General features: G+C 36.2%; 1 pseudogene; it reads left to right on the forward strand.

Annotated features, from left to right (window-relative positions):
• The first annotated feature begins 252 nt into the window (after positions 1-252).
• The window catches only part of LOC114045343, a 39,943-nt pseudogene continuing 13,335 nt past the window's right edge, over positions 253-26,860 (forward strand).

The following is a 26,860-nucleotide window of genomic DNA, read 5'->3' on the forward strand; positions in this document are numbered from 1 at the left end:
TGTGTGTCTGTCTATAAAACAGCAGTTCCCATCCTCACCTACCTCTCAACAATGGAGTTGTTCCCTATTATGTATACAAATGGCCTACTGGTATAGAAGATCCTAAGAAGCTCCAGGAGAGACTTAGGAAACAAAAGTTGCTTTCTGAACATAAGGAAGAGTTAGATATTAACAGGGCAATGGAAAGAAGAAATATGAATACAGCACCAACTAGACCCTACCCAACACAAAAGAATCCATATGGTTTTGGAGATGGTCACTGTGCAAATTGGGTCCCATTTCAAAGCAGCTCGAAAAGAGAACTTGGAAATGGCAGGAAAGGCTGAAATACCTGAGACTCCAGAGACATATGGGACCCCAAGCATTATAGAAACATTCAGGACCCCAGAGATCCCAGAGACATGTGGGATTTTAGGGATATGAAGGATCCCAGAGATTCCAGAGACATGTGGGGTCCTTGGGATATAAGAGATTTCAGAGAACTGAGAAATCTGCATATTTGGGATACCTCATGAGTCCCTAAGTATAACAGATACTAAGATGTGAGGGATTCACAAGGTCCTGTCTATAAAAGGAAAGAAAAATCATATAACCACTATCTGTTCATGAAAGAATATTACATGAGGAAGGATGACATTTATTTTGATTGTTACAGAAACCACTTTGATGGACAAGCTTCCCCAGGGCCAGAATGTCAGTCCCATGCTAAAGAATATCTGAAGCATGAAGAATGACATAGAGAAGAGTTGTAAAATCAATATTTTGAGGAAATCCAAAGATACTTTGATGTTTATAATCTGTAGATTGCTCTGTAATCACAGTCCAAAAGCAGGAAAAAAAGACTATGCTGAGTATATGTTGAGGAAAGTTCAAGATGTAGAATGTGCAGTAGACCTAACTTTCCTTAAAGCAGAGACCTTACTGACATAAGCCCTGGAGAATGTTGGCAGAGGGGAATCTCCATTCCCCATTGTCATCAGTCAGTAGAACCAAGTCCGTAGGTCCTGTACAATCAATATCTTGCTTGGTACTCCACAAAAGAATTGTAACGTGCCCCAAGCAGATGCCATTGTGCTGGTAGAAAGGAACTATGTAGGGCAGAGCCAAGGCGGCTGGGAAAACCTAGGAAGTTGCCTGAGTTCTATCTAGTTTCCCTCAAAAACAATGTTAAATAAAGTCTCTAAATATATTCTGAAGTGAAAGAACCTACCAAAAGATGAGGTGAAACAATTATCTAGCTTAAGATAAATTAGGACTTCAGAAAAGGTCTGTTTCACTTGAGTAAAAGAGGAGCACAGCCCAGTATAGACAGTGTTTGGGAAATTCAGTGAGAGGCTATTATCCATAGCAAAGATCAATAACCAAGGCCCATTGGTCCTGACTCAGCAGGCCAGTGGCACATTAGGCCATCTGTGAGGCCTCCAGCAATAGCACAGAAAGCAAACTGCCAGCTAGGGAACCCTGGCACAACAGGTATGACTAGGCAGGGTCATCCCAGCCCAGAGGGCAAGCAAACTGCTTTGGAGGTCCTGGCACAGAAAGCCAAAGACCAGCATAAAAAGCTTGGGACAGTGCCCTTTGTACCCTAAGGAGCAGAGCTCCACTTTAAAAGTCAAGAAATGGGCTAAAAAAATGAGCACAAAACCAGAAAAGAGCCCTGATCACAGAAAGCTACTAGGGTGACAGGGAAGATCAAAACACAAACTCATAAGAGGACAATAATGTCAAAATTCCTACATAGAAAGCATCAAAGTGTAATATGACTTGGTTTCAAGCCAAAGAAGCCATTTTGGAAGAGTTCAAAATAGGATTTTAAAAATCAAATAGGAGAGGTAGAAGAAAAAATGGAAAAAGAAATGAAAGCTATGAAGAGATTCAACAGCTTGGGAAATGGAAAATAATTGATTGAAAAAAATAATTCCTTAGGGGTGGAGCCAAGATGGCAGAGTAAAAGCAGTGATTTCTTGGGCTTTTCTCCAAATACTTGTAAAAATGACCCTAAAAATTCTAGAGCAGCAGAACCCACAAAAAAACAGAGTGAGACAAATTTCTACCCCAAGACAACCTGGATGGTTGATGGGAAAGCTCTGTTTTTCCAGGCTGGGAGAGGGAATGAGTGAATCTTACTCTTATTGGATTTGGCTTAAGGAGGGAATAACATCCACACTCAGTTGGGTATGGAAATGTATCTTATCCTACAGGAAAAGAGGGGGGAAGAAGATAAGAGAGCAGGGGGATGAAAGAGGGGAGGGCAGATTGGGGGAGGGGGTAATCAGAACAAACACTTCTGAGGAGGTACAGGGTCAAAGGAGAGAATAGAATAAATGGAGGATGGGATAGGATGACTGGAATTATAGTTAGTCTTTCACAACATGACTATTATAGAAGTATTTTGCATGACTACCCATGTATAACCTATATTGAATTTATTGCCCTCTCATTGAGAGTGGGTGAGGAAGGATGAAGGGAAAAAATTTTGGAACTCAGTTTTAAAAATGAATGTTATTTTTTTTTTACATGCAACTGGGAAATAAGATATATGGTCAATGGTGTATAGAAATCTATCCTGCCCTACAGGAAAATAGAAGGGGAAGGGGATCAGAGAAGGGGGGTGATTTAAGGGAGGGCAGATTGGGGGAAGAAGTATTCAGAATGCACACCATCTTGGGGTGGTGGGAGGGGAAAGAGGGAGAGAAAATTTGGAACTCAAAATCTTGTGGAAGTGAATGTTGAAAACTAAAAACAAATTAATTCATTTGAAAAAAAAATAAAATAAATAAAAAAAACTAGATATCACTTTGGAAACAAAAAAGAAAAAGAAAAGAATTCCTTAAAAAATACAATTGACCAAATGGAAGATGAGGTAGAAAAAGCTAACTAAAGAAAATAATTCCTTAATAATAAGAACTGGGGAGGCAGAGCAAAGGTGGCAGAGTAAAGGCAGGGACCCGAGCTCAACCCTAAACCCCTCCAAATATATTTGACTCTAAACAAATTCTAGAGCATCAGAACCCACAAAAAGATAGAGAAAAACAAGTGTCTGACCCAAGACAACTTAGGTCAGCAGGAAAGGTCTGTTGCACCAGAATAAGAAGAAAGAAAAGTCTAGCACAGTTCATGCCAGTGCAGACCTGGCCCTAGCAAACTGGGAGCAGATCTCGTGGTGACTGAATCAGTGGCAGTAATAGGGGTTTCCAGACCTCTCAGCCCATAGATGCCAAAGACAACTTGGAAGATGAGCAGGAAAGGTCTTTCACGCTTAGGCAAGAGTGAAGCACAGTCAGCGCAGGCAGTGCCAGCACAGACCAGGCCACGACAAACCAGGAGCAAGCCTTGGGAGCCACTGAATCAACATCAGTGGTGGCTGCTTCCAGAACTTTCAGTTCACAGATGGCAAGGGTGTCAAACAATTGGTTATAAGGAGATTAGAGGGGTCTCTTTACTAGCACTGAGGCAGGACTCTATTGCTTTGCCCATACTCAGGTTTGGATCACAGACCTGGGCGGCAGTCCTAAGCTGAAAAGGAGCACTAGCACCCAAGAACTTGTGGCCACAGTAGAGCAGGGACCCTTATCCAATTTCCATGTCAGAAAAGAGTGCTTGTAGTCACTCACAAACCAGAGCATAGGCCATGGGAGGGAGAAAGGGAGAGAATTTGGAACTCGAAGTTTTAAAAATGAATGTTTAAAAAAATTGTTTTTTACATGTAACTAGGAAATAAAATACATAGGTAATGGAGTATAGAAATCTACCTTACCATACAGGAAAATAGAAGAGGAAGGAAATAAGAGAAGAAGGGAGGGGGCGATAGAAGAGAGGACAGATTGGGGGAAGGGGCAATCAGAACGTAGGCTATCTTACGACGGGGGAGGGGAGAAATGGAGAGAAAATTTGGAACACAAAATCTTGTGAAAGTGAATGTTGAAAACTAAAAATAAACAGATAAATAGATAAAAACAGAGTAGGTCAAATGGTAAAAGACATACAAAAAGCCAATGAGGGGAAGATTGTCTTAAAAAGCAGAATGGGCCAAATGGAAAAAAAAAATTCACAAAAATTTACCAAAGGGAGAAAAAAAAGAAAACAAAAAACTCCTTAAAAGTAGAATTGGCCAAATGGAAAAGGAGGTACAAAAAGTCCCTGAAGAAATAATGCCTTAAAAATTATAATTGAGCAAATGGAAGCTAATCACTTTATGAGAAATCAACAAATAATAAAACAAAACCAAAAGAATAAAAAAATAAATAGAAGACAATGTGAAACAGCTCATTATGGGAAAAAAAAAAACTGACTTGAGAAGTAGACCCTGGAGAAATGATTTAAAAATTTATTGAACTACCTGAAAGCCATGATAAAAAAGAAAAGAGCTTAGATATCCTTTTTCAGGAAATTATCAAGGAAAACTGCCCTGATATTCTAGAACCAGAGAGTAAAATAGAAATTGAAAGAATCCACTGATCACCTCCTGAAAGAGATCCCAAAATCAAAACTCTAAGGAATATTAGAACCAAATTCCAGACCTCCCAGGTAAAGGAGGAACTATTGCACTCAGCTGGAAAGAAACACTTCAAGTGTCATGGAGCCACAGTAAGGATAATGCAAGATTTAGCAGCTTCTACATTAAAGGATCTGAGGGCTTGGAATATGAGATACACAGGGCAAAGGAGCAAGGATCCAAAAATCACCTACCCAACGAAACTGAGTATCATCCTTCAGGGGAAAAATTATAGATATTCAATGAAATAGAGGACTTTCGAGCATTATTGATGAAAAGATCAGAGGTGAATAGAAAATTTGAATTTCAAATGCAAGACTCAAGAGAAGCATAAAAACTAAACAGGAAAGGGGAACCATAGAAAACTTAATAAGTCTAAATTGTTTAAATTCCTACATGGGAAGATGACACTTGTAACTCATAAGACCTTTCTCCTTAGGGCAATTTGAAGGAAACATATACATATATGTATACATACATACATACATATACATACACACACATATATATGTACATATATGTGTGTATACATATATATATATTTATATATAAAGAGAGAGAGTTTTTCTAAATTTTTCTAGGAGTGTTCTGTCCACTTGACCATACCCATATTGAGTGTCGTAAGTCTGTAATAATTCCTTTTTTTTTCCCACAGCCAGCTTTGTTACTGATCTCATTCCATGGGCAGGGTTTGATAGGCTCCAAGATTTATGGAGCACAAGTGTAGGTGTCTGAGTTGAGTTGGCAATTTGGAGTTCCTTGCATTAGGAGATGAAGAAGCCAAGGCCTGGGCTTGGCCCTTCCTTAGGTCAGTTTAAGTTTCTGATCTACTTATCTTGGAATTACATGTTTTTCATGGTCCAGAGCCATTGCCACTGCTCATTCAAACAACTACCAGCCTCCTCAGAAGGAAGCAACGTTGAAAAGAAAATTCTCCAATTTAATACAGCACAAACCTATATTTCACATAACTTACTCATGAGGGAATTAAAAAAAAAACAATTGGCAAACTGGGTTTGAGTAAGCCTGGTGTCACTGAAATCAGTTCCTTCCAGAAAAGGAGGCAAAAGTTAAAGGGAAAGAGACCAATTTGAGGTCTAATAAAATCTTCCCCCAGGATTAAGGGAAGGAATTGGTCCCAATGTATCCATGAAAGTTTATTAGCAAGGCAGTTTCAGCCATCTCAGGAATTTTGCATTTAATGTAGCCATCCACATAGACCAAAGAGCTGCATGCCCATCCCCAAGTAACCCTCTTATGTCTAGGCTAGTGGCTCTCCCACAGTTAGTTATCAGGTGGAGGATGGGAGGGATCATATGTTATAACATAAGTATATACAATTCTAGAACCTGGCCCTAGAATTCCATTTTCTCAGAGTTTTGTTTTTTTTGAGCAATTAGCTTGAAAAAAACCAGACTGTTCATCTCAACCCACTTGTTTGGTTTTCTGAAGTAGGAGAGTTGTGGGCAAAGGATAATTTGAGGGCAGATGTTCTAGGAGCTGCAGAGCATCTTGGCGTGTACACCCAAACTTCCATTCCCAAGATTTGAGCCTGAATGATATTGTTGGTAGAATGGCTGGTTTCTGATCTTTGTTGGCACCAAAAGAAATTGCTCTTTCTTTGGGGATGTGTTCATTGCACCCCTCTGAGCCAAAGCCTCTGGGGCTTAGGAGGGATAGTGGCTTGGGGCCTCTAGCTCTGCCAGTGCCTGTAGCTGTTTGAACATGATTCAGAAAATGCAAAGTCCCATAGGTTCCAACCTATCTGTGCTATATAGTGTGTGTTTCTTTTTTCTTTTTTGGAAATCATGTGTTGTTAATAAGATGAGAACATAATTTTTTTAATTAAAGAAAAAATGTAAAAAAAGGAAATGAGTAGACACAACCATTAAGTCTTAATCAGTTAAGTTACTAATCTGTTATTCAAATATGTGAAAATCTGTGCTTTGGTCAGTACTGTGATGTATAATTATAAGAAATACTTTCTGCAATGCAGGTGACACATTCTCCATAACTTAGAAAAAGGGAGTTATTGGAAACACATACAGTTTTAATGATTGGCCAGGGTCACTTCAAGAATAAAAGCAGAAATTGAACACAGGCCTCTCTTCTCTTCAACTATAGGTCTCTATTTCTTATACCACATAGCCTTCAGTGCTGTTTTTAAAACCATCACTGTAATTAATATTACTTATATGTGGTACTTGTGACTGCTAAAATTAAGAGAAATAATGAGTCCAAGGTTAGGGACTTGATCTCTTATTACATTTCTGTCCAATTAGCTTGATTTTGGTTCCATGGCCAAATATGGTATCTTTGCTCCAAATGCAATCCTACAAATACAAATTGTTGATCATGGTAAGGGTGGGTTGGGTTTAAAGGGGATACATAATGAGAAAGTATGAATCAATCCATGTATCAATATTCATTAATATGTGTGTACATGCATACCTATGTACCTACACACAAATATATATGTGTGCACATGTAATATATACACAGGTGCACATATGCATGTATATATGTATGTTACATATACATACACACACATACCTATATGTATATACGCATATGGCACAGTGGATAGAATGCTAGACCTGTAGTCATGAAGACTCATCTTTCTCAGTTTAAATCTCATCTCAGACACTTACTAGCTGTGTGACTGGGCAAATCACTTAACCCTGTTTGTCTCAGTTTTATCATCTGTAAAATGAGCTGGAAAAGGAAAAAGGAAACTACTCAAGTATCTCTCCCCAAATAGGGTCACAAAGAGTCAGATATGACTCAACAACAAGTATACATATACATATATATGCATGTATGTGTGCATGTATATGTGTGTACATATGTGTATGTATGTGTATATATCTGTATATATTAATATACACACGCATATCACATGTCCTCAGTAGTAGTGCAGTTTTAAGCTTCAATAACTTTAGAAGCATGCATTGCTTAATTTATAAAAATAATAAATTACTTAATTACTTAGTTAATTACTTAAAACTCTGAAATATTGATCAATTTCTTATTAATCTTTAAGAAATCTACTGTCATATGCATACATCCCTCTAACTGATTTTCAACCTTTGTAAAAACTTTAATCAGCTTCTTCTGAGCAACTGAAAGTATTGCAATAGTAGCCTTAGCCTGGTTGTTGTTCAGTCACTCAGTCATATCTGACTCTTTGTGACTCCATGGACCGTAGCATGACAGACCCTTCTCCCAAAGTCTGTTGAGGCTTATCGTCCATGAGGTTTTCTTGGCAAAGTTACTGGAATGCTTTCCTTCTCCAGTGGATCACCTTTTATTAGAACTCTCCATTATTACCTATCTGTCTTAGGTGACCCTGAAAAGCATAGCTCATAGTTTTGTTGAGTTACACAATCCCATGACAAGGCAGTGATCCAGGAGGGGAATCCTGGTCTTAAGATTATTCAAAGAACGAGATTTAACATATACATGACCTTTTTAATGTGGCTCCACAACATAAAGTCTAATAGAGATGGATCATATGAACAAGGGGGCTATGAAAAGGACCCCTTCTAATGATCCATTGGTCTGAGAAACTGACATCCAGAAACAGTTGCACATACAAAATGGCAGGGTACCTTGTCATCATGTTAAAATTAAAATGGAAAATCTATCATTAAAAATTGTGAAAATTAGATAAGTATACAATGAGTGTAATGTAAATGTTTGCCATGATGATGATTATGATGATAATGATTATGACAATGATGCTTATACCCACAAACAACACTCCCTTCCCCTGCTGTAACATGCCATTGCACTTACAGTCCTCCATACATAGAATGTTCTTCTTCACCTCTGCCTCCCAAATCCCTGTCTTCTTTTAAGACTAAGTTCAAATCCCACCTTATCTAAAAACCTTTTTTTTTCTTTTTGGTCTTACCTGCTCTGACTACTTTCACTTTGACATTACTTTTCATTTACCTTATTTACATTTTTTGTGTACATAGTTGTTTACATATCAATTCTTCAAGCTCAGGGACTATATTTTTGCCTTTCATTGTATCCCCAGTTCTTAGCAGTGCCTGGCACATATTAAACATATAAATGATATTTGATGATGAAGATGATGATGATGATGATGATGGGATATGTGTATACATGCATATGTCTATGATTTTCCACATGTATGGATGTGTATGCATATCCCTGTCAAGATGAGAAATACTATCTTCATCAAGTTTGCTGAGCAGTCATAATGCACAACTCCATTTAGCCTAGCCATAAAGGAATGAGAACACTAACGTTATGATTTTAATCCATTTCTAGTTTTTAATGTGTGACACCAACAGCTTTTCTTGTAAATACACATGCCTGTGCATTCATGGCCAAACTAGACCTGTCTCCTTGTGGCTTGACACTACTCAAATTCTGTGAGGTCATTGCCTACGGATACTGATGCCAATCTGTGCATAATCAATTGTTTCATGAACTGGGATTAAAGGTTGGCAGGCAAACCTAGCAGACTTCAAAGGAAAGAAGGAGAAAAAGTGACATAAAAGGGAGAGTTATGGGCTGCACAGTCCTACCAGAAAGGCTAACATTCCTCTGGTAAGTTGGGGACTTGGGGGGCAAAAAATGAATGTTATTAGAGGACAAGGGTCTGGCATGGTAGTCTTCACTAGGATCTGCTATTGGTAAAACTCCTTAATGGCTAAACTGGGAAAGAATACACAGCATCTATACCTGGACATAGCTCATATTATGAGTTATTAGGGTAATATTTTTTTAACTGATAAAGCAATAGAAGGGAAGAAATGGGCAAATGTATCATGCCTTTATTTCAGGCACAGTGAGTCATATGGAGGCTGAGAGGCAGTTGCCAAATGGCTGTCCCTCCCACTGAGACATACTTGAGTTGTTTAACTTGTTGAAAACTGTACAGGAAAGAAAAAAGATAATACAAGGTAAAATCATCAACTTTACTTATAGAATAACGTCATATTTTCATTTTTAAATATCTGTATAATCAATCTGGTGAAGCTGTGAAGAACAGAACACAAAATTGAAACAGAAATAGTCTTAGTCCTAGGTTTGGGTACTTCCCTAACTGTTTCTTTAAAAGGACTGGATTCATTGCTGCATTTGAAGTCAGGAAGACCTGAGTTCAAGTCCCATCTCAGATACTTACTAGCTGTGTGGCTGTGGGCAAATCAATTAACCAGTGTATGTCTCAGGTTCCTTATCTGTAAAATTAGATCATAATAGCAACTATTTCATAGTTGTTGTAAGTATTAAATTAGAATATTTATAAGTTGTTTAGTACAGTGTTTGCCGTATCGTAGGCACTTGATAATTGCTTGTATACTCTCCCCCATTCTCATGTCACGTGTGGTAATTGTGGTCTCCAAGGTTATGTCCTGGGTACTCTTCTCTTTTCTCTATACCTACTCTGACTTATAAGCTCATCACCTCCCACAAGTTTCATGGTCTTCTTTATGCAGATGAATCCCATCCCATGCCTATGTTCAACTGTAGTCTCTCTTCTGAGTTTGTCATACACATGTAATGACATACTGAACATTCCAAACTAGAAGTTCTGAGTTATTTCAAATATAACATCACAAATACAATTCATTGTCTTTTCTCCAAAACCCATCCTCTTTTATATTTTCCTATTTCTGTTAAGGTCAGCACTATCTTTTCAGGCACTAGGTTTGCACCCTTAATGTCATTCCTTAAACCAACTAAGTCCATACATCCACATTTTCAAAATCTTATTGTTTCAAACTCTACAATATCCCTCACGTCCATCCCCTTCTCCTCACTCAAACTGCCACCAATTCAGTTCAGGTTTGTCACATCTCTCATTTTGAATATTGTAATAGCTAAACACTGGTCTTCCTGCCTTAAATTTCTTCTCTCTTCAACCCAGCCTCCACACAGCTGCCAAACTGATGTTCCTAAAGTGCAACTCTGACCAGTTTGCTCTCCTATACAATAAACTCCAGCAGTTCCTTATAATCTGCGGGAGCAACAGAAACTTGTATGTCATTTAAAACTCTTCACAAGTTAGTACTAACTTACCTTCCCAAACTTAACGTTTATTTCTATTCCTGAGTGATATAGTAAAACTGAACTGACTACTTTGCTGCATCTCCCATCTTTGTGCTTCACATTAGCTAGCCCCATCCTTGAAATGTGCCTTTCCTTCAGCTCTACCTCTTAGATTCTTTCTTTCCCCAAAAAACTCATAAATCACATTCTATGTAAAACTGTTCCTGATCTCTCAGGCTGCAAGCACCTATACATATACATATATACATAAATATACATACATATATACATACATATACATATATGTGTGTGTGTAGGTGTGTGTGTGCATGTCTATATACATATGGAGTTTCTACTTAATAGAATATAAGACTCTTGAAACAGTGACTTTTTTCCCTTTGTATTCATGTGCATAGAACAGTGCCTGATACATAATAGGTGCTTACTTAATGATTATTGATTGAAAGTCCTTCCTGATTCCCTCACTTTCTACTTCTCTGACCTTCCTCAAAGTATCTTGTACATGAACTAGTGTGCTTGTTAGATTTACTAGTGGAATGTAAGCATCTTGAGTAACCTCTAGCTTGGGATCCCCTATGCTCATCATATAGTAGGTACTTGAAAAAAATTATTAAATCACTTAAAAAGATGTACCATATTTTACAGTGAACATACAAAACCCCTAGTGGATAATAACATAATAGGTGGCTTCATTTTCAACTTCAAGAAAGAGTAGTCTTCCAACATTACTTTAAGCAAACAAATGTCCTTTCATAGTACTATTGGATCTTAGTTTTGGAATGACCCTGCAATCTGAGTTATGATTAAGGTCAAATTACTGATTATTAAGGTATAGAAATATGTAAATATCATAGAGGATAGATAATCCTTGACCTGAAGTCAGGAAGACCTGAGTTCAAATTCTTCCCATATTTACTAACTGTGTGACTCTGGAAAAGTCATTTAACTTCTGTTTCCCTCAGTTTCCTCATCTGTAAAATGGGGACAATAATAGCACCTCTTTCCTAGGATTGTTGTGAGGATAAATTAAGAGAATATTTGTAACATTAAAGCACTTTGCTAATATTAAAGAGCTACAAAAATGCTAGATATTATTACATTTGTAGTAATTAAAAATGGTCCATTATAGTTAAAAAAAAAGTTTATAGTAGTTCATTACAGTAAAAAGAGTGCTTAACTTACAGTCAGGAAGACATGAATATGAAACATACTTCAGATACATGTGAATGTAGGCAAGTCATTTAATCTCTCCAGCACAATTTCCTCAACTACAAAATGGAGGCATTGTTAGTAATCTTGCTTAAGAGTCCAATTGTATACTGTCTATAAAACTTGTCTAAACATTAACTGCTATTATTACTGCACGCCTACATAAGACACAAAAGAAAAAAAAATGCTCTGATGAGTACTATTTCAATTATAAAAGAACAAGTATCATAATCATCATTATTTAAACTTATTAACACTTTTTAAACTTTACATAAAGAAGCTAAAAGTAGGACTGTTGTCTGATGAAGTAAGCAAATTGTGCCTCCCAAAATCCCAATTTCCTAGTTTAAAATACTTCTGTTATATTTCATTTTCCCAATTCCCCCTTTCCCTATTAAATACCAGTTTCTAAAAACATATTTAAGGAGAACAATATTTTCTATCTTTAATTACTTAATATTTACATTGGGAAAGCAGACCAAGGCAAGACTGGACTAATGGCAGAGTAATCCTGGGTTCTGTTACATCTTTCCCTCAGTTGACAGAGGAAACAAAATAAAAAAGGGATAGAACTCCATTAACATTTCTAACGTTTTGCTAGATCTGGGACTTTATCAGGTGGGGACTCTTTCCACTGGAAGAGATCACAGATTTTCTACATCAAATTATCTAGTGTGATTCTTATCTGACTCTTCTTTTAAGTTCCCCATAAAATCATCCAATCAATAGTCATGTTTAGTGACTTTAAAAAGGCATTTATTTTTTCTTCAATCAATGATAAAATGAATTTTCCCTCTCCCTATTTCACATGCCCTCTCCCACTAAGAATAAATGAAAATCAAATCCCCCATTATAAACATGTATAGTCAAGCAAAACTAATTCCTGAATTGGCCATGTCCAAAAATTACAGTCTTGCTGTATACTGATTTCACTACCTCTGTACCAGGAAGTAGCTAGCATATTTTGATATGAGCCCTCTGGAATCATGGTGGATCACTGAATTGATTGGAATTTCTGAGTATTTCCAAGTTGTTTATATTTATAATATTACTTTTTAAAATAAATTTTCTACCTGCTTCTGCTTCCTTCATTCTGTATCAGTGAATAAAAGTCTTCCCAAGTTTCTCTGAAACACCAACCCACCTTCATTTCTTACAATACAATAGTATTTCATTACATGCATATACCGTAAATTGTTCATTCATACTGCAATTGATGGACACCTCTCAACAAACATTTATTAAGGACATGTTTTGTCCACATCCTGAAAGTCTTCCTCAATTCTTTTAATCATTGTAGTTATAAATACATAATTTTTAACTGTCTATTGTTGATCTTTCATTCTATAGGACTAGTTTAGCTCCTTTTCTCTCATACATATTATCAATGACATCTTTTATTCCAGTTTTTGTGAGCAACTTATCAGTAAAAGGCTAAACCTACTTAGACTTATCCATTTCTTTGTCCTGTCAAATGCCCTGAGACTATGGGATTCCATGATTCACAATCATTTGAACTACCTTTCAAAGCAGCCTATTCCACTTATCCACAGCTCTGATAGGATTTTTTTTCTTTATATTAATCCTAAATTTACCTTTTTTTTGGTGATTTTTACTCATTGCTCCAGGTTCTGCTCTGAGGAAAAGCAGAAAAATTCCACTTCCACTTTCATTGGACAGCACTGGGATTTAAACTCAGGTTTCCTGATTCCACATCTACTGTTAATGCTACTACACACACTTGTGGGTGATCTTGCTTGTAGGCAAGATTGTGAATCTTTCTGCCTCTCAATTTCTTCATCTATGAAACATGAATAGCAAATTCTATTGCCCATCTCACAAGGATGTTCTGAAGACAAGTGAGGAAACATATCAGAAAGCACTTAAAGCTCTATGATGGAAACTCATTAAATAAATGCAAGCCATTTTTACAACATACATTGACAGTTAAATTCTGAATGAACTTCAAAAGTTCCAATGAAAGTAAGTTTAAGTCTTTCTTAATGCCGGGAGAAAGAAAGGACATTCAATAAATTTGGCCACACTTAATATGAGTCCTCATGCCTGGTAAATGTTCAATAATTTTCAATTATCAATGATCATTTTGTAAAGGTGTTTGATGGACTAAACAGTTCAAAAGTATTAACTCAGCCATACAGATATGGTCAAACCATTAGTCCATGGTTTTGTTTCTCCATCCTCAACCTCAACCAAGTCCATCTCTCTACAAATGTCACACAGGACATCAAATAAATGAACTTATTTTTTTCTCATATCCTGATCAAATATTCACTGGACAGCAACTATGTCCAAGAGAAAAAAAGGATGTGAGACAGCAGGAGAGTAACCTACTCATTATTTCATATATTCAGGCTTAATTGCCATCTTTGTATCTACATGTCCTGTAATTGAAATGACCCATCTCTCTATCAAATCCTTTGGCACATTTTACATTTTATGAAAATTATTATTTATTTAAGATAAAGTTTCCTTGAAACCCATTGCAACCAAAAAACTCCATGTCAGTGTACTTTAGATAGTATGGAGAAAACTATTTTTCCTGCTAGTCATTTTTCTGAGCATGCAGTTATATGGCTTTTATCAACTAAAAGAACCAATGCCTTCATTTTTGTGCATTGTAGACAGAAAAAAATTCTTTGAAATTAGGCATCAACATAGTCTGATAGATGTTTGAACCATTGTATTTATGACTGTTCTTTTGGATATCTGTTTATAAACACAGCACTGGAAGTCACTTCAGGGCTAATGCAGTCTAAATTATATCTATGTAAAAATCACCCTTATCATATTCCTAAAAAATGGTCATTTAGTCTTTTTTCTTGAAGATCTCTAGTGATAAAGAAATACATTAAATCCCAAGGTAACCCATCCCACTTTTGGACAGCATGAATTGTTAGGAATTTTTTTTAATGTAGATTTCAATTCTACATTTTTTTTGCAATTTTTGCCTGTTATCCGTAGTTCTAGTGTCTGGGATCCAAACATAAAAACCCTACATTTTTCTCCCCATGAAAGCCATTCAAATACATGAGGACTCCTATAAGACCTCCTCTCCCCTAACCCTGTCCTCTCCTCTCTAGGATAAATGAATGAATCAAGAATTAGAGCTGAAAAGCCAGAAGTTATCTACTTAAAATACTTCATTTCATACATGAGGAAATTATAACCCATATATTATCTCTCCCATTATCACAAAAACTAAGTTGAAGAGCAGGATTCAAAGTGACATCTTCTGATTCCAAATTCAGCATACTTATCACTACATTACACTGTACTTACACATTTCAACTGCCTTCAATTGAATCTCATATGTCATGGTCTCTGAATGTACCCCAGATTTTTAATTTGTTTTCTTAAAATATTGTCATTAGAATAGCAGTGTTCTAATTGTGGTCTGTCTTGGGCGGAGTGCAGTGGTACTCTCACTTCCTCTATTTTTTTTTTACCAATATGAAATACATATTTTTATTATTCTTTAACTTAGTAAACATTTGAAACATGAGCATTTCCATAAACAAAAACAGAAAAAGAGGACTGCATATAAAACTGCATCTCTATTTCACACAGCATACAATTCTTTTGAAATTTATATTATAAAATTCCAAACATTAGTTCAAAGCCATCCTTCTCAATGTATAATAGCATTGGTGGTGGTTATGGTAGCAGAGTTAGTCATTGATAGTGGATGTGGTAATGATAATGGCATTGGTAAGGGTATTCAAAGTGGTGTCTTGGTGCTTGATCTGGAGGTATTAATTATGGTCATGGCATTGGTGAGAATTGATGAAATTTGTGGTATTGGTTATCATAGTGATGGTAAGACTTCTGAAAAGGGGAGTTTATTCCTTTCCCCATTTTCCCATCTCTTCTACATTTATTTAATACTATCTCTTTACCACTTTTCAAGACATATCAATGATGTCTTAGGACTGTTTCAAGAAAATCAGTTGAACTATAGTACGAGAAGAAGCTGAGCCTTGTAGCACAGCATCACATCTATGAACAATATCTCACTGCCATCCATAAAGCCCAGTTGCATTTCTGAGTGCACTATGACACTTCGGCAGCAAATTAAGCATCAATACCATAGCTCAGTGAACAGAAGCAAATATTCACCCTCGACTGTACAAATCCATTTATCAACAATATTTAGCTACACCAGCTAAGTCAATGACAAGTTAAAAGGATTTCTGAAAGCTATTCCCTCTCTTTTTTTGAGGATGGAAAATGGTGGCAGGTGGGAAATATAAGAATGGGGGGAGATGATTCCTTTGAGGTTTCCTTTACAAGCTGTTTACTAAAAACATTGGAAGATTTTTTAACATGCTCTACTGACTAGCATTATCTGTAGTTGTGTTCAGCATCAGGGTGGAGATGACATTCTCATTCTCCTTCCACTTCTCCTTCCCCTCTTCAACCTTTCACATCTGTTTGCCTTAGATGTGATCCAAGTGTCTTCCTTCTCAAAGACCTGTTAAAAATTGGTAATGTAAGGTAGCAGTCAGGCTAGCCTGGCGGCCACTCATTCCTTATGAATCATCTGGCAATTTTGTAGTTTGACAATTGCACCTCATATATTTTAATATTGGTTTTGAAAGAAGAAAGTGAGTTACTTCCATTTCTTTATAGCTCCCTGTAATTTCAACTTGCTCTTTACTTATGTATGAAGCCGACTTGGGTGGAAAGGTTAGAGGCAGATGAATTTCAAGTTTCAGAGCCCAGGAAAGGCCAATAAAATGTGCAATAATCTTAATGCTGGGGTTTCACAGAGCTGGAAGTATGTTTTATATTCATGCATAAAACACCCTGAAAATGAGGATACAGGTCTGATATTTTTAAGGATATATTTTTCCTTTTATTCTCTCCCCTCCCCATTTGTAATTTTCACAACTTCTTTGTATGGAGAATAGACTGCCATGCCATTCCCTAAAAACTGTTCCAACCTCTAAATGTCCAGTGAAGATAGGAGTTTGCTTTAAAAGCTTACTAGGTTAATCATAGAAGAACTAACTGCTCTGTTGCCTTCTGTACTCCAGTTATATAATGAGGTTGAGCCAATATAATCCTTTACATTTTATAAAAATTTCATTACAACAACACTGTGAGGTAAGGGGTGCAAAAATATTATTTCCATTTTGCAGATGGGAAAACAGTTTCAGAGAGATTAAGAGTCTTGTCTATAGTGAGATATAAGAAATCAGAGCAACAAATTAAATCTATTTCTGAAGAATAGACCCAATCTATTAACATGCTCTGCTGAATGGCATTATCTCTAGTTATGTTCAGTATCTGGGTAGAGATGACATTCTCATTCTCCTTCTACTTCTCCACAGTCTGCCAATTTAACCTTGCTCCTCACTGATTTGTTTTCCCTTGCTTGCCCTATATATGGTATAAAATACCTTAACATTTCAAGTTATAATCTTCTAATTCTCTTTCTTCTATTTGTTCATTCTGAGATCCTGGGTTTAGAATCAGATGCCAACTAGCCATGCATCTGTTGGCAAGTTCTTTAACTTTTTGAATTAGGATAACAAAAGTGTGTAAAGTGTTATCCCCCCACTATGTTTATGATGCAATAAAAGGAGAATAAAGATCAAAAAAGGGAAAGGACCATGTTCCAGATGAATGAAATGATGACAATAGATAAAGCAGGAAGGGCAGAACTGCTAAATATTTATTTTGCTTCAATTTTCTCTGCCAAAGAGATAAATCTCTGGACTACAAGGACAAACAGTAGATAATACCAAGTCAATAATTCAAGTCATAAGGCCAAGAATAACTGTATCTGAATGCAACAGAAGATCTGGAAGATGTGACTGCTTTATCACCGGCATTGATCTTGAAATGATTATGGAGAATAGGAAGTCAGCAACAAGACTTGGGAAGTTGATATTCAACCACAAATAGTTGAATACTATTAAACTCAACACTAACAAATTCAAAGTCTTACTGAGAATAAACTTGATTCCTGACAAAATTTAGAGGGCATTATTAAAGGGATAATTGTTGAAAATCTAGGAAGAAAAACAATGATCATTAAGAGTGAGAAGGCTTTATCAAGAACAGATCATGTCAGACTAAATACATTTCTTTTCTTCACAGGGGTATTACAATAGTAGTTTGGTTAAATACTATATACTATAAGTATAATAGATTTCAATAGACCATCTCAGTATAGCAAAGACTCACATGCTACCTCATGAATAATATGGAGAAATATGAACTGGAAATAATATAGATAATTGGATTCAAAAACATTCATTCATTCAACAACCATTTTTAAGCATCTTCTCTTTGACAGTCATGCTGTTAGTAGCCAGAGATTAGAAGACAGAAAATAAATATTTCCCATCCTCAAAGAGCTAAATATATTAAATAACTGAACCTAAAGTCAGTAATTAATGATTTGATTTCAATTTATCATATGATCATAGATTTAAATAGGGAAGAGATATTGGGGTCATTTAGTCTGATCTCTCCTTTTACTTTTGAAACTGAAGTCCAGAAAGTTTAAGAGATTTGCCTAAGATTACATATAGTTAGTGACAGGGTTAGGATTTGAATCAGGATCCTATAATTTCAAAAACTATAATATTTTCAACTATGCCACACACCGAGATTTTTAGTGGAGTATCCCAATAAGCTGTTCTTGGTCCTATTCTATGTAACCTTTATTACCAATGACTTGGCTGAAAGCATAGACCAGAAGGTTCTCAAATTTGTAGCATAAGAGAAATGTAACATGGTAAATAACAGAGTAAGGATCCAGAAAAAAAATGGATCTTAACAGTTGAGAGTAATATTCTAAGTCTACTTAAAACCAGGGTGATATAAAAGAAATCTGAGATATCGATTTTTGGCTTTGAAATTTTTGTTACTGTTGTTATTCAGTCATTTCAGTAATGTCCAACTCCTTGTGACCCCATTTGGGGTTTTCTTGACAAAGATACTGGAGAGGTTTGACATTTCCTTTTTCAAATCATTTTACAGATAAGGAAAATAAGGCAAAAAGGATTAAATGGCTTGCCCAGGGTCTCACAGTTAGTAAGTGTCTGAGACTAGATTTGAACTCACAAAGATGAGTTTTCCCAACTCTAGACCTAGAGGTCTACTCACTGTGCCACCTAGATGCCTAGATTTCAAGTGCCATTCCATTTAAAAGAAAGTAATGTGAAGTCTTTGGTGGACAGCTAGATGTCTCAGTGAATAGAATGTCGAGGCTGAAGTGAGCAAGAACCATCTTCTTGAGTTCAAATATGGCCTCAGAACCTTACTAGCTGTGTGACTCTGGGCAAGTCACTTAACACTGTTTGCCTCAGTTCCTCATTTATAAAAGGAGCTGTGGAAGCAAATGGTAAACCACTCCAGTATCTTTGCCAAGAAAACCCCAAGTACAGTCACAAAGAATCACACAAAATGGAAACAACTGAACAACAAGAAGAATGTGAAGTCTTATACTTGAGTACAAAAATCAAGTCTACAAGAACAAAATAGGAGAGGGCTGGTCAGGCAACTGTTCATATGAAAGATCTGGGGGCCTTAGACTTCAGTAGCAAAAATAATTAAGAATCTAACTCAGTAATAATCTCCATTAAGGGAAGAAGCAGTCACCAGACTGGAAGACAGTGTGGTAGGTTGGCCACTAGGGTTCAACATCTGCCTTCAACACATTTATTGTGTGATCATGAAGAAGTCATAATTTCTTATTGTTCTAGATCAACTATCTAAGATTATAAATTACAAAAGGAAAGAAAGAAAATGAGGAAACAAGCATTTATTAAGCACCTACCTTATGCCAGTCACCATACTAAGCACTTTACAAACATTTCATTTAATCATCACAATAATTCTAGGAGGTAGGTGTTATTGCCATTTTATAGGAGAGGAAATTGACAGATAGAGGCTGAATAACATTCCTAGGGTCACACAACTAGAAAGATTCTGAGGCCTGATTCACCTCAGTAGTTCCTGATTCCAGGCCCAATGGTCTATCCACTGTACAACCTAGTTGCCAATCTGTATTAGTGGAGGGAGTTTCCATATGAGGAGTTCCATATATCACCAATGCCATTAGTCTGAACAACAATAACAAAGTATTTAGAATGGGGTAGGGGAGGAGTGGTTACCCTATTTTCCTCTACTCTAGTCTAATAATCGATGTCTAGTTTATTGAGTTCTATTATGAATTGCATTGATAGGCAACAAAGCATCCAGATGAGGATAACCAGAATAGTGAGGAATTTTGAAACCATTACACATAAAATTTAGTTAGAGCAAATGGGATTTCAGTTTAGAAAAGAGAAGCTATGTGGAGAAAATGATAGCTCTCTTCAGGTACTTAGACAACTATCATGTGGAAGATTAGGTTTGTTCTGTTTTCCCACACAGAGAAAGTAAGTAGTTCCATAGATGCAGATTTAGGGTGAACATAAGAAAACTTCCCAACTCTTAGTTAGAGCTATCCTAATATCAAATGGACCATCTCAGAGGTAGAAGAATTCCCCTCTCTAGAGGATTTCAAATAAAGCCCAGAGAAATAATTATTGAAGATGTTGTAACAGAGTCCTTTTACAGATACAGGGTTGGAATACATCTCTTCTGAGGTCCCTTTTCATTCAGACATTCTGTGATTCTATGGCTTTCAGTTTTCTCATCTCTAAAAAGAATTGGTTAGACTAATTAAATGATCAATGATGTCTCTTTGATTTATGACATTCAATGTTCTAAGGTATTGTCTAGCTCTAAGATCTTATGTTTTTTGTCTTAATTTTTTCAACTTTAAAATTTTAGGAGATTTTCAGTTAACAATGGATAGGTACCAGTACTAGGTAAGGTCTATATAACATACATTGTGATTTAGTGGATACTAGAATGAGAGCCAATGTGGTACAGTAACTAGAATGCTGGTACTGGAATTATTAAGACCTGAATTTAAATCCCACTCCTGATACTTACAATTTATGTGACCACAGGAAAGGCATGTTACCTTTCTGGGTCATAGCTTCCTTACCCATAAAATGGTCACAATAATACTTGTAGTAGTTATCTCAAGTATTATGAGGTTCAAATGAGATAGCATGTGAAAATCATGATTTAAACATCAGGGCTATATTCTCTAGATATAAACATAGCAGTTCCTTATATTCTTTTATATTCATAGAACAATGTTGCAGAGCAGAGTATAGGAAGGAAAATGTCTCCTGAGATAGCAAAATTCAGATTTGAACTATCATTCCATTCATTTTTAACGTGTGTTTTATACCTTGATTTGGATCCATGGGTGGTATCTGAGTCTAAGCCAGAGGCACCTAGCCTATTCCAATGTGCAATAAAAATAGCACAGCATACCCATGTGTCATAATAATAACATAGCATGGACCTTTGCATTTTTAAAATACTTTATTTACATTAACTCATTTGATCCTCACAAGAACCCTTAGTTAGTTAAAGGCAAGTATTATTTGTCATCATTTTTGAGGAATTTGAGGCACAGGCACAGGTTATAAGATTTGCCCATTATATCACAATACTTGAATTCAATTCTAATTAAATTCATCAATATGCTTTTATTTTTAGCCTACTAATGTTTAAGACCCTGAGTTAGATACTGGGAACATAGAGATGAAAATGAAAAACAAAACAAAATGAAACAATTTCTACACTTAAGAAAATTACATTCTACTGGTATGATACCAGGTGTGGTATACTTAAGTGAAGGAAATATAAATAAGTAAGCAAACATATAAGGAAATATAACATATTTACTTTACATATGAGTAAATAAGGTATATGTGAGGTAATTATGAGAGAGAGAGAGAGAGAGAGAGAGAGAGAGAGAGAGAGAGAGAGTATAAATAGCCAGAAAAATCAGGAAAGACCTTATGCAAGAAGTAGAACCAGAATTGTACTTTGAAGGAAGTCAGTAGGGGTAAGGAGGTAATGTACCAGATGTAATGGACCACTTGTGAAAGACACAGAAATTTTTTAGGCCATAAGAGGTTCTGAATTACTCTTCTTTGAGGTAGGTGACTTACAAAGCAGGTAAAACCAACTTAATGACCTGTTTTTGGCTTGATTCCAAAAATCCTGGTGGATAGTAGCTAAAGACACTCTAGATTTCATTTACTTAAAGTAACTTTCCTAAGGTGCTACTTTTTACTTACCTCCTTTCTCTCTAGTTGTGACAGTTATGTCCTCCCCCCCCCCAAGTTCCTGATTATAGAGGACCTGGTCCAGCATCTGGCAAGGAATGAGACTTTAATCTTCAAGACAGAAAAGTTACAATTGATTAAGCATTAATAGCATGAACAAGTGCTTAATTAACTTGTATGAAAGATTTTGAGAAACAGGTTATTTTTTTCAAGGAGTTCCAAAATGGTGAGTGTGAAGGTTGCCAACTTAGATCAAGGAAAAAAGATCAAAAGATCATGGAAGAAGGACTTGGACTGGTTCAGAGATAGGATTCATAGGTAAAATTCTCAGAATTGCAGATTTCATCTTGATCTAGGGACAACATTCCTTTCACAATTAGAGCTATCCAAAAATATAATCGGCTATCATGGGAGAGAAGTGAGTTCTCCATCATAGGAGGCCTTCAAGCAGAGATTGAGTGACCATTTATCAGGAATGTTGTAGAGAAGCATTTTTTTTAAGATACTCATTAGTTGGACTAGAACTGATCTCTTAGATGCCTTCTAACTCTGAGATTTTAAGATCCTGAAAATGATAAGTTGCAAATCTTATTTCATTTAGATAAGCAATTTCCAAGTTGTTTTTCTTCTGAAGGATTACCTGGAAGAGTGACAAAGCCCAAAGATATGGTCAACAAACTAGTTCAGGTGAATGTGGAACTGAACCAGAGTGAACTCAGAATGCTCCTGGGAATCTTGGTAAAAGAGTCTCTTTTTCTTAGCATCCTCCTCACCAATCACCTTTATTCTTCAACAGGAGATATAGTGGTCATGGCTATGCCAATGTTTCTATTTCAGATTAACCTGAACCTCAGAGCAATTACATACATAATCCCCAAGCATTTTTTCTGTCCTTTGGATGCCTTGGCATCTTTACTTGGATCACAGAAAATTCCAAATCAAACTGATCCATATTATAATACAAGAAGGAGTTTTATTGGAAATACACTAGACTTAGGTAGCAAGTTAAAAAGGATTCTATCATTTATAGTTTACCCTTGACATCTCTTTCGGGCTTTATACTCAATTTAAACTATACCCCATACATTTTCTTTAAGGAACAATTCACTATAAAAAATGGAATGGGGTTCTTTATGAGGTAGTGAGCTTCCTGTCACTGAAGCTGTTGAAGCAGAGAAAGGAGTGAGGAGAGAGAGAGAGAGAGAGAGAGAGACAGACAGACAGACAGAGACAGAGACAGAGAGACAGACAGACAGAGAGAGACAGAGACAGAGAGACAGAGACAGAGAGACAGAGAGACAGAGACAGAAAGGAGAGAGACAGAGAGAAGGAGAAGGAGAAGAAGAGCAGCAGAAGTAGTGTGGTATATGAGAATTAATTGCACCTGCAATTAAGAGAGATCTGGAATTGAATCTAAATATTGATGACAAACTACAATAACAATAATAATTAACATTCATATAACACTTTAAAATTTTAAAACACTTTAAATATTTTATCTCAGTTGATCCGCACAACAATCCTGTGAGTTACATGCTAATTTATCTCCACTTCATACATGAGAAAATCAATGCTAAGGCAAGTTAAATGACTTGCCCAGGGTCACTCAGCTAGTAATTATCTGAAACAGAGTTTGAACTCAGGTCTTCATTATTCCAGTGCCACCTTATCCATTTAGTCAACTTGATACAACTTGTTGCCTATTTTGCAATCTTAAGCAAATCAATTACCTCTCAGTTTTAGTTTCCTCACAATGAGATGGGCACAATGTGGTACTCAGACTCACAGGATTATTGAGGAAAACTTTATGAACCTTCAATCACGTTATACAGTATTGTTACATCCAGAAGAAGGGGACTACTGAGAAATATTTATTATAAGTCTAAGAGCACATTAGTAGAACAACGGGTATAACCTTTTACAGTCCAGCTTCATCCTGGGACAAAGACCACAATCAGTGCAATGAACCACTTTTCACTCGAGTATTCAGATAAATCATCATTTGACTAAGCAGAAGTAAAAATGAGGCAGATTTCTTCTGTCTTCTGTAGAAATGTGCTCACTGAAGTCCAAGTCCTCAAGAAGGTAAAAAAAAGGAGTCTGCAAGGAGGTAAAAGCAGACTACAAACAGGTCAAAGCAGCCTGTGATCAAGTTCCCTGGGGTCTCAAAAGCCTCCTGCTCAATCCATAGAATGGTCCTTATATATGCCTTGCTCAAAGGATTCACATGGAACTATTCTGTGGAAAAACTTAACATGAGCTTCTCTGAGTCTGGCCTAAATATCCTAACTCATAGCAGCCCTGGAGTATGGGTAGGGAGAAAAGTTAGCTCACGTGAGGTGGGTCCTAACATGACCTGGCTCACAATACTTGAGGAGGAGGGATGGGGCAGTAGTGGTTAACTAAATCTGCCTCAGGCTTGTATCGTAACATCTTGATAAAAAGCAACATTATTTGCATTTGTAATCTATGTTGACATTAACCAAGGGATCACCTGGCTTTTCCTCAGAATCATTCATCCATGGAGTCCATCTTGTCTTTGGAAACTAAACTGGGAGAATGTATTGCATGTTCATATCTAAGGGAATCTACATGAGTGCACAATGGGAGAAATTATTTTTTGTGTCTTTGTCATATGAGAAAAATTATGACATTCAGTAAACATGATTCCGAGAGACACTACAAACTTAGTGGTTACTTGACTGTGCCCTAAAAACTAATATGTCTATGTTTTTAGGATGCATGATTCTATAAGCATGGTTACCTTTCCAATCATGTAGAACACTATCTCTTTATGATTTAATAGTTCTTCAGTGTAATTTTCTATGATTGAAAAAAAACTCACCCTACAATCAATCTGATGATAAGTTTCTTCGGATTTAAATAGGCTTACTTTTGACTAAGAGACATACTTTGTTGTGAGACCAAAAAAGGCTTTCTTGTTTGGTAGAACCTATCAAATTTTGCTTCTTGGCATAACCATCATAAAACATCAGTTGCATCTTTGTCAAAATATGAAGCATTGGAAGAAGACTTTAAAAGAATGGTCTAAACATGGTTGCAAAACAACTATAGGAGTTGTTGGTTTAAATTCATTTGATATTTGTTATTGTTTGGTTGTAGCTTCTTGGGAGAAAATATGGAGATTAGGCTTCTTTCCCATTCATTTACCATTTTATGTATTTGAAAAAAAAATTCTTAAATTCCTACCATATTCAGAAATTGTTTTTAGAATCCTCGGGGTGCATATATATATACACAAAGTTTGTATTCCAATGGTCGCTGTCCTTATAGACCTTGTAGTCTCATAAAGGGATGACACATAAACATTAATAACTACAAAACACAAAATGATGAGTGAATTAGAAAAAAAATATTGTTTACTTCAACAATTGTAACTTACTTCTGGTCTTAATATGCTTTCAGCAGTTGCTTTCCCAATACATTACTTGGCTCTCCATTAACCACCAGTAATTAGGGGGTAAAGTGTGGATTCATTTCCCATATGCCTAAGATGCAGATGTGGCTTTATTTAGGTACAGTATATACAATGCATATCTATGTTATAAAAATTCAAAACATGCTTAAGCAATAGTCATAAACCTGTTAAATAAGACCATCCCGAGCAGTAAGAGGCTCTATCTGCCAGCTGGGTAAGCCCCTTCTATATGTCATTTTGATGTAATGCACTCCCATTCCTGCCATTATCATATGCAAAGTATTTGAAAAGATGGCAGATTGAATTGAAATCTGATTACATCTGTGTTGGATTTTTTGAAACATCAGCTCCCGCTTACCCCTTTAGCCCAGAACTGTCTTGTTTTCTTTTTAATTTCACAAATATGTACATATGTACACAAATCCACAACTTCCTCCTACCCACTTTCCTCCTTCTCTTTGAATTTGTAGATTGTGTGGGCTCCTTAATTTTCATTTTAAAACATAATCAAGTTATAGAAAAAAACAAAATTGTACGTTAGAGGCCCCTGTAAAAGAAATCCATAACCTCTGGAATAACCATCTCTGAATGGGAAATGAGCACTGCATCAGATAGAACCATACAAATGCTAAACTTCTTTAAATTCTAGCCCTGTCAGCCTTTTTAGGGACAGACCTATAATCACAGACAACCTCCTGTTGTATTAACTTTTATTACCCAAGTACTTTTCATAGGAGAACCTTAAATCACTAACAACACATTTGGTTAGTCCTCACAACTACCCTAGGAGGAAGATAAACACAATCTCTATAAGGTGAGGAGACAGAGAGAAGTGGTGATTGATTCTGGTCTGTATAAGAGCACAGCTACATTGAGAGGCCCTAAGATCTGTCTACTGACATTTAGTAGGCATTCACAATGAAAAGCCCCATTTTTTATGAATATAAATTCACATGACAAATGAAGGTGTGTGCTGAAGTATTACTTCCTTCTTTCTCTCTTCACTCAATTTCAGAAGGAAAAAAATATTTATTAAGTGCTTAGCTTGTGCCAGGCACTGTACTAAGATTCAACAAACTTTGATTCAACAAACATTTTTTTTTAGATTCATAGTATGTATTTTTTTTAATTTTAATTTTATTTAGTATTTTATTTTTCCCCAGTTACTTGTAAAACAATTTTTAATATTCATTTTTAAAACTTTGAGTTCCAAATTCTCTCCTTTCTTCCCTCCCTAAAGTGCCCCCCCATTTAAAAGGTAAACAATTCAATGTAGGTTATATATGTGTAGCCATGCAAAACATTTCTATAATAGTCACTCTATGAAAGAAAACATAGGCCAAAAACCAAAACAAAACAAACAAAAATTTCAAGAAAAATAAAGTGAAAAACAAGTGCTTCAATAGATGGGGATGGATAGCATTTTCTATCATGAGTCCTTCACACTTGTCCTAGATCATTGTATTGCTGAAAACAGCTAAGTCATTCACA

This window comes from Vombatus ursinus, unplaced genomic scaffold, assembly GCF_900497805.2.
Source record: "Vombatus ursinus unplaced genomic scaffold, bare-nosed wombat genome assembly UNPS02014778.1, whole genome shotgun sequence".
In the NCBI taxonomy this organism is placed as follows: domain Eukaryota; kingdom Metazoa; phylum Chordata; class Mammalia; order Diprotodontia; family Vombatidae; genus Vombatus; species Vombatus ursinus.